This window comes from Lonchura striata, chromosome 9 (assembly GCF_050655825.1).
Source record: "Lonchura striata isolate lonStrDom1 chromosome 9, ASM5065582v1, whole genome shotgun sequence".
NCBI classification, from domain to species: Eukaryota; Metazoa; Chordata; class Aves; order Passeriformes; family Estrildidae; genus Lonchura; species Lonchura striata.
This window is the reverse complement of record NC_140711.1, coordinates 30,139,357-30,155,150: the sequence shown is the minus strand read 5'-3', so window position 1 is coordinate 30,155,150 and position 15,794 is coordinate 30,139,357. Positions and strand designations below refer to the sequence as shown.

At 44.8% G+C, this 15,794-nt stretch overlaps 1 protein-coding gene across 41 annotated transcripts in view; it reads left to right on the top strand.

The window, feature by feature from the left end:
* The window catches only part of GFM1 (G elongation factor mitochondrial 1), a 45,032-nt gene extending 31,504 nt beyond the window's left edge, over window positions 1–13,528 (top strand). For 6 of the 41 annotated variants that reach the window (XM_085587405.1, XM_085587415.1, XM_085587407.1 and 3 more), the window contains 3 exons: window positions 820–6,257; window positions 9,332–9,408; window positions 13,290–13,528. The gene's annotated coding sequence lies outside the window, so the exon portion shown is untranslated. Of the gene's footprint in view, window positions 1–819; window positions 13,021–13,289 lie in introns of all 41 variants that reach the window. The other 35 variants (XM_085587422.1, XM_085587433.1, XM_085587423.1 and 32 more) reach the window with 35 other exon arrangements.
* The last annotated feature ends 2,266 nt before the right edge of the window (window positions 13,529–15,794 follow it).

Genomic DNA, 15,794 nt, shown 5'->3' with positions numbered 1-15,794 from the left:
ACAAGGTCTTGTGCTTCCACAAGGTTTTGTGCTTCCACAACATTTAGGGAATGTATTTATTTTAAGCTCTGAGGGTTTTGGACCCTTAAAAGCTGGAATTGCATCCTTCAAGAGCCAAGGTTGCTTCAGGCTCTGCGGTGAGGGTGAAATGAAGCTCTGCAGTGTGTCAGAGCTGAGCCAAAGGAGCTGAGGGAATTACCTGACCTGGAAGGATGCACCCACTGCTGGAGTGAGTCCTGAGGATGATCAGAGGGATGGAGCAGCTCTGCTGGGAGGAAAGGCTGGAGATTTGGGATTGCTCAGCCTTGGAGAAGCTTTGGGGTGATTTCACTTGTGGCTTCATTGAAGAGCCTACAGGAAGGATGGAGGGAGACTATTTCCAAGGGATAGAGGGACAGGACACAGGGAATGACCTCCACTGCCAGAGGGAAGGGATGGATGGAAGATTGGGAAAAATTCCTGTCTGGGAGAGTGGGCAGGTCCTGGCACAGGTGCCCAGAGCAGCTGTGGCTGCCCCTGGATCCCTGGCAGTGCCCAGGGCCAGGCTGGACAGGGCTGGAGCACCTGGGACAGTGGGAGGTGTCCCTGCCATGGCTGGGGTGGGGCTGGATGGAATTTAAGGTCCTTTCCAACTCAAACCATTCCATAATTCCATCATTCTCTATATTCTGGCTAATTAGAATGTGGTGTAGGTAGGTTTTGTCCTTCACAGTATTTTTCCCTCTCATCCCACATCATTTGCTGCAGCAAAGAGGACGGAGCTGGTGCCAGTTCCATCTCACAGAGCTCTGTCCCTGTCCCCTTCTCTGTCCCCTGCAGGAACCAGGAACATTCTGGGAAGCCCCCGAGGTGGTTTGCATCACACTTCTGTCACAGCTGACTTGGACCCTTTGGAACTGCAAACGAGGCTTGGTTCAGGCAGTGGCTCTAAAGAGCATTCTGAGGTTTGCATTTTCCTTTTTCATACATCAAGTGCTTGTTTAGAGGCCAATTATTCCTAATTAGTTTCATATTTGGAGCGATTTCTATATCCCCTGTACACACCAGACCTCACTGACTCACAATCATTACCAGCTGACTGCAATTTAATACAGTGAATTTGGACAAAATTCACTTCATTTGGTTGTGCAACTTTTCCAGTTTTAACTTCACCATCTTGTTGTAGTTATGAACAAGTTCTATTACTTAATTTTAACTTATTTGGGACTTATTCTCAATAATAAAGCCCAATAATTTATTTTTAATTATTCTCCAAATATTTTGCTGGATTAATCAAGAATTGGTCACTTTTTAATGCATTTCTGGGCTGACCTTACCTATAGGAATAAAATATGGGTATTGATTTAGTGAAGAAAATTTATATTGATTTATTCCAGGAAAATTCAGGTTTGAAGGCTTCTGATTATTTTTAAATCACAGATAGGATTTTTATTTAAATGAAATATTTGTATTTTGTGTCAGCAGCCATTCTGTCACTCCAGCCCCTTGCAAATTGTCTTTTTCCATCTTTCTTGAAGCTCCTTTCAGGTACTGGAAGGCCATAATTAGGTCACCCCAGCACCTGACTTTTAAGGGACAATATTTAAATCATCCAGGAAGGTCTGGTAACACCTTCTAGCCAAAACAAGCTCATTGATGCTGTGTGCATTATTTTGTGTATTTTTATGTTGGGTTTAAAATGTGTGCCGAGGTCCTATGCAACTGAAATGGCGTTTCTGGGCTCTTTTAGCTGCTGTTTCCACTTCCCCAGTGAATTGTCCACCAGCAGTTCTGCTGCTGGTGCTGGGAGGCTCCTCCAGCCTGAAGGGCTGATGGTGTAAAGTCACCTTAAATGCCCCATGCCATTCACTTTGGTGTTTTTACTGTATCAAACCAATACTTTTGCAGTGTTAGACATTCCCACACAGAAAAAAAACCCCTTGTGACCCCAGTGAAACAAAGAAGCACAGAAACTCCCAAGCACGTCAGCATTTACAGGATCCTCTTTTATTGCACTTCCCCAAATGTTGTTTTGCAAGGAAATTGGAATAAACCTGCCACGACCTTATCCCAGGAAAGTAAAAGGACATGGATTATAAACAGGGAGTCAATCATTGCAGACAATCACTGTGATCCTGATGTTGGAGAGAGACACAGAACATTTGGCAAAACTCTTTGGGGTAATTTCCTTTGAATTCTGGAGCTGCTATGGAACAGAGAAAGCTTTCCAGAGAAACAAATCCCTTCCATGCCCAGTGAGATCCCATCACCCAGAGCCAGGAATAAACACAGGCGGTAAATAATCCCTGTTAATAACCTGAAATCACTGTGTTGCCTTGTGAAACTGTAACAAAAGCATGTGGGATCATGCTCAGGCCTGTTTAAAAACAAACAGTAATTAAAGCAGCCCTTTGGAGCTGAGCTGCTGAGGGGAATATTAGCTTTTTGGAGTGCTTGATGGCTGTCACAGGGGAGCTCAGCTGGGATGTTTGGTTGTTGGACAGCTCTTGCAGCAGTTCTGCCTCTGCAGAGATGTTTGGGCAGATCCCTAAAAGGTGTGAATCTGAAATGAAGCCTCTACAGCTCTGTTCAGATGGAATTCCTGGCAGATGATGGACGTGGAGGCACAACCCCTCACCCCACAAAACTTTTATTTGTTTGAGGCTAACATTTACTTACCTGATAGCAATAGAAATCCCCTTGTAATGCTGACTTTTTGACACTGATTCTGTAAAGATTCAGTCCCTGTGAAACGAGGGCTGCAACAGCACAATAACTTGGCAGGTGTTTGGTTGCACAATGTTTGGAGAAGGGATTAAATATTTGCACAACAAGGGGGTGATGCCTCAGGGATGTTTGATATAAGGTGAGGACAGCAGAGGGATTCTCACCAAAATTCCTCAGCGCAGTCTCACCAGCCACCCCTCTCTGCAAGGTGACAGTGGCCCCTCAGAGAGGAGAGAATTTTCCATGTCCTGCTCACTGGATCCCCTCTCTGTGCCCTTTTCCAGGAGCTGGGGGTGCTGAGCTCTGCAGTTCCTTTCATCAAAACCCAAAAGGGACAGAAACTCCTGTGGGGACAGCCCTGCACCCTCACTGCTCTGGGCACACTCAAAGGTGATCCTGACATTATTTATTTAATAATTGTTAACATCTCTTAGACAAAATAAAACACAAAAATAATCCTCATTGAGACCTTCCTTGAGTAGCTGGGCATGTCATTTAGAGTGGAAAACAGGTAGAATTTATTGTCAATTCTGTTCTAAGAAGAATTTGTGTTCCAGGGAGATTAATTAACTTAAATGTGGCCTTTTATCTTCACATGTGAACTTTGTACTTAGGTTTTTTAAAGATCTGCTCAAAGTTAAACACTTATTGCCTGTATTTATGTCAGTAGATACATTAATTGCTCATGGAATTGTTCATTGGACTTTATGATGTTGAAGATATTTTCCAGCCTTAATGATTCTGGAATTCTATTACCCAATTTTCAGCTCACCTATAAAATGTGTGATGATAATTCACAGGTTATTAATTTTACTCTTCTGCAGGATTTCCAGTACCCAAGTGATCGAAACAGATTGAGCACCCTGACAGCATGAAAGACAGAAAGGTTATTCTTCTGGAACCCCTACAATATCAAAGAACAAATCAAAATCCACATTGTGATTTGTTTGTATTGCAAAGTTCATATCTGGTTATTGTAGGCACCACTCCTGGGACTTAAAAATCAACTAGGATTACATTTTAGCCTGATATTAAATGGACATGGAATTAAAACATCACAGCAGCTATGTCCAGTTCTTTTAAGCAATTAATGTAGATAAAATCTCATTTCCATACTGATGAATGGTTTGGTTTCTCTCATCTCTCATTGGTCAGTGAACTATCTCACAATAATCTCGTTTTCTTGGTTGTGATTAGCAATAACTCCTCCTTTGTTCTTTTCTGCATCACTGTGTTCCCAGAACTTCTGAGAAAATGATCTTTTTCCCCTGGATTAGTCACGGTGTTAGGACAAACATGGCCTTGTTTCCTCATGAAATGTATCAGCACCACTGTGTTTATTTCTCCACAGCCTTGACCAGCAGGAGGATGGGGGAGTCCAACTGAAGATTTGGATGAAAACCTCTGGTAAAATGGCAGCTTTTGCAAAGTTCAGTGTGGGCAGTGTGGTGCTTTTCATGCGTGTTGGATGCCTGACCAGTGTTTATCCTGCACAGACTCCAAGGGAGAGGCGAGAGCCGTGAGCTCAGCGTGGCTTTGATCCAGTCAGCAGCTGCCCAAAGCACTTCCAAACATGTCAGGCTCAAGGAACAGTTTGTGGAGAGCAGGAGAGGGGCACAGTCATTCCCAGCAGCTTTCATCCCCCTGGAGGCACTACAAGGAGAAAGCTCCTCCACTTTCATCCCTGGGAAGAGGGAGGGAGTTGGTGTGAGCTGGCACAGCTTCCCCACCACATCACCAGCCCCATCCCAGGGAGGGAGTGACCAGGGCTGTGCTCACCATTCCCTGTGCTCCACTGGAGCAATGGACCAGAAAAGCTGCAATGGGCACTGATGTTTAGTGGTTTTCCTACAGAGTGAGAGTTTTTAGGAGAGACAGCAAATGGAAATGGGAAGAGCTTCATGTCTAAATGGTGGTTCTGGCTTGGAAAATGGGCCTTTGGTACCTTCCAGTGTTCACAGAATCATGGAATTCCAGACTGGATGGGTTGGAAGGGATCTTAAATCTCTCATTCACAGCCCTTGCCATGGGCAGGGATAACTTCCACTGTCCCAGGCTGCTCCAGCCTGGCCTGGGACACTTCCAGAGATCCAGGGGCAGCCACAGCTGCTCTGGGAATTCCATCCCAGCCCCTCCCCACCCTCCCAGAGAGGGATTTGGGGTTATAATGTTTGGGTTTGGTTTAGAATAGAAAGCCAAGTCCAGGATGGATTTGTTAATTTTTTTTTCCAAAGAAAAAAATTCCTTCAGAGTTGTGGAATTTTATTCTTCCAGGTATTGGTGTTACAGAATGTGCTGAAATATTTGTATGAGTGAGATGAATGAAATTATCCCAGATTAAATAATTTGCTGCTAGTTAAGAGCCTGGTGCTAGCATTTTTAGATTGGTGATGTGTTCACAAACAACACACTGCCACATCTACATAAATTATAAATACATACATATATATATATATATATATATATATGTATATGTATTTAGTGAGAGGCGTGTAACCCATGATTGAAGTGATATTGTGGTTGAATCCCTGATATCATCCACCTTTCCCTCTGAAAGGGTTTTTAATTGAGTATTTAATTATCCAAACCAATAGAGAAAATTTAAGGGCAATTCTTACATAAAGGAAAAAGGGAGAACTTTCCCTTTTTTTTGTGTAAACCATTCAGAGTTTCCCTGCAGAAAGCTTCAACCTGTATTGACATTTTGGTTCCCTTTTTTCCCTGATCCTGGCTGCCCTTGATTCCAGAGGAGAACAATGGGAGGGGAGTGAGTGCTGAGGGTATTTAAAGCACAATCATGGGAAATGCTCCCATCACCACAGAGCCCTTTTCCTTCCCCTGGCGAATCCCCTGGCTGTGCTCCAGAGCCTCTTTCCCAGGGGAATTGTTCACGGGGAGAACTCCTGAATTGCAGGGACACCACTGGAAGGGCACAAGGACACCTCATCCAAAGCCCAGGATCCACTTTCCTGCTGCATTCAGAAGGTGCTGCTGGGGGAATTGCACTGATTCTAACAGCTCCAAAGGTCAAGATTTATTTTTAATATTTTTTTCCCAGACTTCTTAAATCTACTGATCAATTTTCCATATTTGTAGTGATAGTAACGTTTGAGTGGCAGCAGATACCTAATTTATACCTAAATTTGATTTAGGTTTGATTTGCCATTTCATAGCAAGACTCTTAAAAGGGAGGGGAGTGATATTAATATTTCACATGGTTGGGAGAGGAAATGCCTGGCAATCCCAGGGGAAGAGTCACAGCACCTGTGCTGAACTCACCCAGATTTTTGGCAGGAATGATCTAATTGCTCATTGTGAGTGGAACAGAAAACAATTCTGACACAAAGCAAGAGAAGGTTTCAATGAGCTGGAGAAAGTAACAGAAATAGGTTGTGTGTTAAAAGAAATATCAGGGGGTAGAGGATGAATACCAAAAATCTAACCAAATGAATTCTTCCTTCTTTTATTTTTGCTGTGTTTCCATCTTTCCAGTTGCTGTGTTTCCTTTCCAAAGCAAGGAAGGGGCAGGAGTTTAGGAGAGTCTTGTTCAGGTGAGTCTTGCTGATAAAGCAACTTGGGTTTCTGTGATCAATCTGCTTAATTAACTAAAAATGCAGAACTGAAGAAGCTGTTGGATTTTCTGCAGTTGGCTGCAGGAGACTTTTCTCAGACTGTTGGCTGAAGGTTGGAGTGTTCAGCCTGGAGAAGGGAAAGATCTGGGGAGATTTAATTGGGGCCTTCCAAGACCTAAAGGGAACCTGAAAGAGCTGGAGAGGACCCTTGGACAAGGACCTGGAGTGCCAGGACAAAGGGGAATGGCTTTAAACTAAAGGAGGAGAGATTTAGGTGGGATCTTGGGAAGGAATTCCTCCCTCTGAGGGTGGGGAGGGGCTGGGATGGAATTCCCAGAGCAGCTGTGGCTGCCCCTGGATCCCTGGCAGTGCCCAAGGCCAGGCTGGAGCAGCCTGGGGCAGTGGGAGGTGTCCCTGCCCATGGCAGGGGTGGGGCTGGATGAGCTTGAAGGTCCTTCCATCCCAAACCATTCCATGATTCCACCCCAAAGAGAACCTGGTTATGGAGCCAGCAGTGACTGGGGGCTAAAGCACCTTCCCAGCTGTTGATCAGAACAGGAATTTCAGACATTTTATCCCTGTTTTCTCTTGCATATCCCTTAGCTGAGAGGTGATGGGAAGAACCAGCAGGAGCATCCCCAAACCCTGGGGGTGGGACACTTTGGGAGGGGGACACTTTTATAACCATTATTGGCTTTGAGGCTTATCCTGAGCCAACAGAACCGAGAATAAATTGTCACTTCAGGGCCAGCATTCAGTGCCAGCTCAGAGAAATGCAGGATGGCTGTGGCAGGTATTAAACACCCCAAATAATCCCTGGGGGAGGATCCCAGGGTAACAATGCCTGCTTGCCAAGTCTGTTTGCAGAGTGCACAAAGCAACAAGGAAAACATTGCAACAGCACAAAGGTTTTCTTCCAGATCCACCGCAGGCTGCTGCGTCAGCAGAGCTGCTTGCTGCTGCTTTTCTTCCAGCCCCAAAGTGGGATTGAGCCAGGCACTGCATCCATGGGGATTGGGATGCTGTGGCTGGAGGATAAACCCCCAGCCAAGGCCCCCAGGGAGCCAATTATGCTGCTTGGAACCCGTTTATTTTTCCTCATTTCCTTGAAGATGTGTGTGTGGGGAGCAGTGATTCATCCAGGCCCTCTTCCCAGTGCTGTGGGATTTGTGTTTGTTTCCCATTTCCTGGAAGCACTCGGTGTTTGGGGAAGGTTGCTGGGCCACGAGGAGCTGCTGGACACCATCCACAGCCACTGTCAGGCACTTTCTGCTGGGTGGGATCCCTGAGGATCCCAGCCCTTCAGCTTTGCAGGGAAATCACTTCTCCTTTGGGGCACACAGGGTGTGAGGCTGGCTCTGGGAAATATTCCCAGGGAAGAAAGGCTGGGAATGTGCTGACAGCAGCACTGCTCTTTCAGGTGTCAGTGTAAGAAGCTTATAAAAAAGCTCCAGTTTTGCTTGGTGAGCAGAAAGTGGGTGCAGGAAAATGGGCTGGGAATGTGTGGAGCAGAAGCTGAAAGGATGTTGGGACAGCTCAGGCTGGAGGCAGGAATGCTCAGCAGGGAAGGAACAGGCAGCCTTAAAAGGAAGAGAAAACTTGAACATGTGAATTCTAGACAAAAAAAAAAATATATACAAAGCTGATGAATTATGACCAACTTGCAGCATGACTTTGGTGAAGTGACTTTGGAAAAGAAAGGTTTGGGCTTGTGAGGATTTGGAACCCCTGACTGTCAGAGCTGTGATCTGAATTTTGGTGGTGGTGCCACCCCTCCTCCCCAGCAGCACCAGAGCAGGGCTCAGATGTGCTTGTCCTGCCCCTTATCTCCAGTGCATCTGCTGGCTCTAATTCCCTGCAATAATCAGATTTTAAGGAGTTCTAAAAGCCCTCATCAGCTGTTTCTCCTCTTTTGGTAGGGGTGTAAACTCAGGGGAGCCAAGCAAAACACGCCAGTGGTTACGAGGCTTGGGCAGAGCCCCAGGGGTGCAATCCAAAGGAATGAGGACTCCTTTCCCAGCAGGCTCGATGTCAGCTGGGTCCAGGGAATTCAGCTGGGGGTGCTGGAGCCAAGGCTTGCCCCAAAGCTCTTATTGTTGGAGTGGAACATAAGACGTGTGAGTTTGTGGTTTGCCAGCAAACTCAGACAAGGAAGCAAACACTCCAGCTGCAGGATGGGCTGTTCCTACTTGGCATGGCTCTCTAAAGCAGGATTTTTATCTGTTCCCTTTCCTGAGTTCAGTTTTCCCTCCCCATTTTCCATTCCCTATCGCTTTCCAGAGCCATGCCCTTGGCACTTGTTGTCAGATGTCAGATATTTGAAGTTGGAGTTGTATTTTCTATGAATGCTTTGTGGTTGTGGATCTCAAATATCCAGGAAAAAAAAAAAAAAAGCTGTATTTTCCTTCCAGATAAGAGAAAAAAGAAAACTTCATTTATTTCTTCTAATCTGGTTTAATCTCCTGGTTACCATGCAGGGAGTAGTGGTGGAGTCCCCATCCCTGGAGGTGTTTAAAAATCCTGAGGATGTGGTTTAGTGCTGGGTTAACAGCTGGGCTGATGGTCCTGGAGATCTTTTCCAACTTTAAGGATTCTGGGATGATTTTAAAAAGAAAAAAGAACTTGTGGTTCAAAAGGATTTCAGCTCCTCTGAGTGTAACCAAAGCAGATTCTACAGGAGCTGTCCATGGCCAGGTCAGTGTGGTGGGATCTCCTCCCCATCCAAGGAGAATTTGGTTTATATGTGCAATTCTGTCACTTAAATATTGACATCATTGGGAATGATTTCCCACTGGAAGCAAGGAGAGGATTTTACCTCCTTGTGGCCTCCCATGTCTCTGGGATCATTCCTTGTGCTGGTGGTAAGGGGTGGATGGAAGTCAGGATTTGCCTAAATGGAAGAGGAAAAAATAGAAACAAACCAAGTTGTGAGGGCAAGGTTCTCCAAGCACAGCACAATTTCCACTCAAACCATCTGAGAACTTGCTTTACTCATTTCCTTCTGCTCAAACCAGGTTCTTTTCAAGGGGTTCTGTTCTTTTCCTCCTTTCAAGGACCATGTGGAGCCCAGGACCAGCTCAGACTCAGGTGGTAAAAGCACAGCACCATTTTCCTGCCTTGAGGGAAGAAGGTGAGTCCTGGAGGTCCCCAAGAAATGACAGAATTTCCAAGCCAGGGAAGATGGAATGACCTTTCCTTGAAACTCTGAGCTAGGAATAATTCCCTTCACATGTCCTGAGTGGGGATGAGCTGGCTGTGGTGCCAGGAAAGGTGAGGGGAATATTCCAGTTACTCACCTGGAGCACTTGTATTTATTCACTTGTCATTTATGGGGAACAACGTGAACCCTCTCCTTTCCTTCTCCCAGGCCATGAATAACATTGAGGAAATTGTTTGCACTTGGAAACCACAAGGTGGGGAGGTCAGGGATATAAAAATGCAAAGAATTGTAATCTGTGAGTAAAACTGTGAAATCAAATGTTGAGTAAGATGCTTCTAAAGGAAACAATATATTTTCAGAATTAGATCACAAGTGATTTTTTTTTTTTTTGCTGTACAGAATAGTTTCTCATTCACTCTTTGAAGGAAATGAAAAAGAAAATTACATTTCATCTCTCTCTCCAGCCCCTTTAACAAATACTTGGGCAGAATTTCTTGTCCTCTAATTTGAATTATCTGTTTGTGAAATGTTATTTTCCTCCCCTCTCCAGCTTGTTTCCAATTCTTTGCCTATAAGGAAATGATTGTGCTCCCCCTTTCCCACCCTTTATCTCTTTTCCTCAAAATTAGAGCTTTCTGTAATTTTTTCCCCATGGGGTTATGAAGCAAAGCCCCATATTCAGAGATAAAGCTGGATACATGGAGATGACTCAGGACTATTGAAATAATTGTGATTTTTCATTTTTTGTTTTATTTTAAACAATGTCAACCCAATGAGAATATTTAACATAACCATGTCAACTACAGGGATAGGATTTACTTGAATTTCCTCAGATCCAAGGCCTGGGAGAGCTGGTGAGAAGGAATTCCACTGAGGGGAGGAATGAATTTGGAAGTGAGGGATCAGGTGTATCAGCAAAGGAATTAAAGCTCAGGGAACAACGGGACCACTGAATCAAGTTGTTTGCTTGGAAACTTCTCCAGGCTGCAGCAGAGAGAAGGAAAGAAATCCACCCCACCTCAGCCAGGTCTTGGAAAGCCTCCAGCAGAGTTCAGCCTCTCGAGGGCAGAGGAAATGCCTGAGGAGGAGCTGCTGGATGTGCAGAAAATGCTCAGCTGTGGGCAGGAAAAAAGCTGGAGCTGGCAGGAGATCTGCTCTGGAATGAACTGAGGGGGAGAACAGAGCTGAGAGGGGCCTGCAGGAGCCTGGAGAGAGGAGCTGCACCCTTGGGTGTCCCACAGCTGGGCAGTGGGCACAGCCCTGGTTTGGGAACAGGATTATTTGATGGTTTCTGTGATTACAGGGGTGCCAGGGGCCTGGAGAGAGGAGCTGCACCCTTGGGTGTCCCACAGCTGGGCAGTGGGCACAGCCCTGGTTTGGGAACTGGGTGGTTTGATGGTTTCTGTGATTACAGGGGTGCCAGGGGCCTGGAGAGAGGAGCTGCACCCTTGGGTGTCCCACAGCTGGGCAGTGGGCACAGCCCTGGTTTGGGAACTGGGTGGTTTGATGGTTTCTGTGATTACAGGGGTGCCAGGGGGGCACTGCAGCCCTGCCACCGGGGCAGTGGGAGCAGTTCCCTCTCCCATCCATTGCCAGCACTCCCTTCTCCAGGGGATGAGGAGCCCTGGTGACAATGAGCTCTCCTTGGCCTTCAGCCAGGGAGGGAAGCAGAGCCTTGTCCAGGGTGGGAGCTTCCTTCACCCCCAGGACACTGAGCCTGGGTGGCACCACCCTCCAGCATTTGATTCAGGATCAGAGCTGCCTCCTGAAATTCCTGTGGCATCCTTCGTGTCCTGAAATCCTTCATGTCCATCCTGCTGGAAGAAACAGGAGAGTTTTAAGAAGTGTAAATGTTTTGAGAAGGCATCTTTTCCAAGATGAACTATCCAGGAAATGCTCAGTGGCTCTCGGGCAGCTGTTATTCAGTATTTCCAGCAAATAACCTGGGGATTTTTAGAACTTAGCACTGTTAAGATCCACCAGGAATTTGTGTATCCTGAGGAAAACAGGCACAAAGGGAAAGCTGTGCATGGAGCCAAGTTCAAGTGTTACCCAGAAATTCAGTTCTAGTCCCCACAGCCCAAGGCTCTGAATTCCCAGACTGGTTTGGGTGGGAAGAGACCTTAAAATCATCTCATCCCACACCTTCCAGAGGACCAGGCTGCTCCACACCCTGTCCAGCCTGTGCCTGGAACATCAGAAAATCCTCTGATGGAGGATTTTCTGAGAAGCTACAGACCATTAATGGTGCTCCTGCACTCTCCAGGGAGTGTTTTCACTCCATTACCTGAGCTGGCTGTTGGAGAAGGGGCCTGGCAGCAGCTGTCACAGAAGAGCTGTGAATTTTAGGCAGGATCAGAACAATATTTAGCACAAGGAGCCATAAACCCACCCTGCTCAGTGAGACTCTGCACAGGCAGGAGCTGTTTGCTGTGGCACAGGATCCCTCCCAGCCACAGGAGCTTCCTCAGGCCGGGATCTTTGCTCTCAGAGAGATTTATGGGGCAGAAAAAGCTTCCTCAGCCTCTTCCCAGCACCTTGAAGGAGTCAGGCTTGTCTTGGGATGGTGCATAAATGCCCAATAACGTTTGAGTGAGACACAGAGGTTTGTAATAACCCATTCCTCAGCACATGGAGGGATTAAAAACTGTTTGCATGCCTGTGTGGGACACATCCTTCATCCTTGGAGGGAGGAAGCATGAGATTTTTCCTTCAGAAAATGGATAATGGGGTAATGATGGTGGAGTCAATTTAACATGTGCAACACGGCTCCTGCTTCGTTGCAGTCTCCCCAAAGACAGCAATAACTGAGCAGCTGAACCCTGAAACTCCTCCTTGTTTCCTGGGAGTGTTTGCTGTCCTGAGTGCTCCCTGCACCTGATTGATCTGTGCAAGGAGGGGAGGCCACAGGCACAAGGGTTTTATGGCCCCCATAAAGTCCTGTACACAGCATTTCCTCCATTTGCTGCTGCTAACCACAGCATTTGGGATCATATGGCACTTTAAGTGCTCTGATTTATGGGGAGGCAGCAACTGCATCTCTAATCAACATTCTAAAGGCTGAGTTTCAGAGCAATCCACTGTGTTTATCTGGGACATAAACACTGCAGTGCATGTGGGAATCAGGGCTGAGCTCACAGGAGCATCTCAGCCACAGCAAGGTGAAGGTGGGGGTGATTGGGGGAAAGGCAAATATTGGGAATTGGCAAATGGAAGAGCGTCTTTTCCTCCTGTTATATATTCTGGATGCGTGGCTGTAATTTCCTGCTCTCTGATAAAGAGCCTGATGTTACACAGAACAAGATAAACACAACCCCGGGCTCCATTTAGCTTTGCTTCCCGAAGTTATCCGTTTGACCTGTGGATAGAAATTGTCTCCCTGGAATTAGGAAATTCCAGGTGGCTCTGCAAGGACAATTACCTTTGAGCTCCCTCAAGTGGCAATGAAATCCTCAAGTTTGTCACAGAAATCCTCGAGTTTGTCTCAGAAACCATGGAGTTTGTTACAAAATCCTTGAGTTTGTCACTGAAACTCTTGAATTTTTTACAGAAACCCTTGAGTTTTTCACTGAAGTCCCTGAGGTTTGTTTTTTTTTTTTTTTCAAAAACCCTTGAGCTTGTCACTGAAACGCTCACATTTTTTACAAAAACACTGGAGTGTGTCACTGAAATCCTCAAGTTTGTCACTGAAGCTCTCCAATTTGTTGCACAACTACTTTTCCAGTGAAGCCTTGTAATTTAAGACCCTGTTTTTCACTGTTGCAAACTGAGATGCTCAGATTTCAAGGAATTGGAGCCAGTTCAGAGCAGATGAACATGATTCATTTAATAACACATTTCTCTTTTGGCAGGACTCTGAACAGACACATATCAAGTGAAATGAAGTGATTTGTGTCCAAGAGGAGTTTGCAGCTGATTCACATGATACCTGCATGTTTTGAGAGGTTGTTTTGACTTTCCTCCATGGTTCCTTATCAAATTCATGACACAGTAGCTGGGAAGTGAATGTGTTGTTCAGCACCTCGGGTAAAACTCAGCCCTTTGCTTTCTACACCTTGAAAAGGTAAATAAATAAATCCTTTGGCCTAAATCACAAGTGGTTGTGCCTCACTAAGGGCATATTTCATTCAAAAAGAGCATCTTTTAATCAGAAAGCAATTGATTATTTCCTGCACACAGGATTCAGGTCATTTTTGGTGCAAGAAGGTGACATTTGATGGCATACTGGAGCTTTTTACAGTAAAAAAGTAGCTGTTTGAAGGGTTTGTCTAATATGGCAAGAACCTTTTGGAGCAAGGAGCTCAAGAAAAATTACTTTGGAGAAGAGAAACCTTCCAGTGTTGGAAGCTGGAGAGGAAATGTTCATGAGGAATGGGAGTGCCAGGAGAAGGGGGAACGAAGTCCCACTGCCAGCAGGGAGATTGGGCTGGATGGGATACTGGGAGTTAGGGATTGTTCCCTGAGAGGGTGGGGAGGGCTGGGATGGGATTCCCAGAGCAGCTGGGGCTGCCCCTGGATCCCTGGAGGTGCCCAAGGCCGGGCTGGACCCTGGGGCTGGAGCTCCTGGGCCAGTGGGAGGTGTCCCTGCCATCCGTTGGTGTCCCTTCCATCCCACACCGTGCTGTGATTCCGTGATCCCACGACTTTAACACCCAAAATAGGACAAGGGAGCAATTCCACAAGCTTTGCATTTCCCTGGATGCTTGCAGCCTGGCCCTCAAACTCCATTTCCACTTTCCATTTCCACTTTCACCTTCCATTTCCCCCTTTCCCATTCCCCCTTTCCCATTCCCCCTTTCCCATTCCCCCCCTTCCCATTCCCCCCTTCCCATTCCCCCCTTCCATTTCCACCTCCATTTCTATTACAGATACAAATTACCATGTTGGCTTTTTACAATGGATTTTATGTGTGGGGTGTTAAAATAAGTTTGCTACAAAGATACAGTTTTAATTTCTGTTTAATTAAGTTAGTGCAATAGCTGGTATCAGTGTGCTCATGTTAAAATGCCTGCTGGCATGGGATAACACCCAATGGCCACAGGCTGAGGGCACCTGTACGGATCTGCCACTGTCAAAAACGCCAATCACTTGGTTTTTAACATTTAAAAACTTTATTAATAATAAAATGGTTATGAAAATAATAATATAATTAGAGTAATAAAGTTTAGAGTTAGGACAATTACAAGACAATAAAAAAAAAAGAATTATGGACATCTGGATGCTCTGGGACACTAAGGCATGAAAAGCATGACTTGTGTACAAAGGAATAACCTTAAATCAATAAACTTGTTGCATATTCATATATCCTTCATGGTTATGCATACATTTATTTAAAACAAGAAACTCTGTCTGTTGTATGTCAACTGCTTCCTTTAATCCCCACGGCCTCTTTGAGTCTGAGCAAGGCCTGAAGAAATGAGTTTATTCTGATTAGAAGCCATAAATTCCTTTTCTTTGTTAGATTCAGGTGTTCCTCAAAGTGTATCTCATCCCTAAAAAAAAAAACTTTCCCCATATCCATAGTCTCTATTTTAACATTATGTTAGAACCTAAAGCTATATTTAACACATTACTTAAGATAATTCATACAGCACAACTTTCTAACATTACACATATAATATTCATTGTAATATTAGTGAAAAGCCAATATAAAATCTGCATTTTTCACACTTTTCCTTAAACTTTTTTACCTTTTCCCAGGAAACTGAAGCTTATTTTTCACAGTTTCTGTGAAAAATGTGTATTTTATAATTGGCTTTTCACAAATATTGCGATGAATGTTAGATGTGTAATACTAGAAAGTTATGTTAATTCTCTTTAAGTAGTGTGTTAAATGTAGTTTTAGGCTCCAACATAATGTTAAAATAGAGACTATGGATGTGAGGGGTTGTTTTTATTTAGGATGAGATACTCGCTTCGAGGAACACCTGAATCTTCCAAAGAAGAGGGATTTATGGATTCTTACCAGAATAAACTCATTTCTTCAGGCCTTGCTCAGACTCAAAGAGGCCACGGGAATTAAAGGAAACAGTTGACATACAACAGACAGAGTTTCTTGTTTAGAATAGAATGTATGCATAACCATGAAGGATTTATGAACATGCAACAAGTTTATTGATTTAAGCTTATTCCCTTGTTCACAAGTCATGCTTTTCCTGACTTAGTGTCCGAGAGAATCCGGAAGTATGTAATTCTTTACTTTTTATTGTCTTGTAATTGTCTTAACTCTAAACTTTATTACTAAAATTATGTTACTACTTTTATAACCATTTTATTATTATTAAACTTTTTAAATGGCGTTTTTCCCAGTTTCCGCGTTTTTAACGTTTATTTGGCGCTCCCGTTTCCATGGAGGC